This window comes from Morone saxatilis, unplaced genomic scaffold (assembly GCF_004916995.1).
Source record: "Morone saxatilis isolate NCDOM2014 unplaced genomic scaffold, NCSU_SB_2.0 Contig5, whole genome shotgun sequence".
NCBI classification, from domain to species: domain Eukaryota; kingdom Metazoa; phylum Chordata; class Actinopteri; family Moronidae; genus Morone; species Morone saxatilis.
The window spans coordinates 24,733,321-24,734,278 of NW_023340095.1; positions in this window are offsets into that span (position 1 = coordinate 24,733,321).

Below are 958 nucleotides of genomic sequence, written 5' to 3' on the forward strand. Positions count from 1 at the left end.
CATCTGAAAGCTAATGTTAGCAAACTGCTAGCTAACTGGTACACTGACAACATATATCAGAGACTAGCTAGCTAATCTACATATATCCTTAGTTAGCAAGTGTTGTGCTAACTATTGCCTTTTATCGATAGTGACAACTGAAGAGTGATAGGAAGGAGGGGAGAGAGAGGATGACATGCAGCAAAGGGCCTCAGGTTGGATGTGAACTCTGGGCTGCTCCAAGGACCCAGTCTTTCAAGAAGGGGCACAAGCTCTACCAGGTGAGCTCTCCGGGCACCCTCACATTGTGAAATCTGTCAAAAAACGACTGCTGCAGTGCCACAACAAGGAGTTGTTTGAGTGGATCAGAATGAACACAAACCACCTCTGGTTTTGTGTCACAACATGTGAGGAAAGTGTGACAAAGTTGAAAGAGAAGTGTATCTCATTCCTTCACACTACCAATGTTCATCACTGGGTGTCTGGTGAGACATATGACCAAGTGTGAGCATCAGCAGTGTACATATTTAGGATTGGCCCCGCGCAAATATTTTCTGTAACCCTCATTTATCATATCTGTGGTTTTTAACAATTTTTTAAATGTAAACTTTTAAAGACTTAGGCAAAGTTTTTACAGTTTCTAAGCTTACTTTAGTTTGTAAAAAAAGCACTTTATTCTTTACTTTTCATTAATTCTTAGATTATTTTTAAGCAGGACATTGCACGTGTGAAGGCATAGATAGATATAGATAGATAGTAAGATAGATAGATAAGATAGTAGTAGATAGATAGAAGTAAGGAATTAGAGCTTTATTAATCCCGAAGGGAAATTGGTCGTCATAGCAGCCAGGTACAATTTAAGTACAATAAAATACAACAAAGAAAAGAATTTTTTAAAATAGGTAGGTAAGGTGCAAAGAAGTTGTAGTGCAAGATGGTGGTAATAGTACTGATGATATGATGTATTATTATATAATAA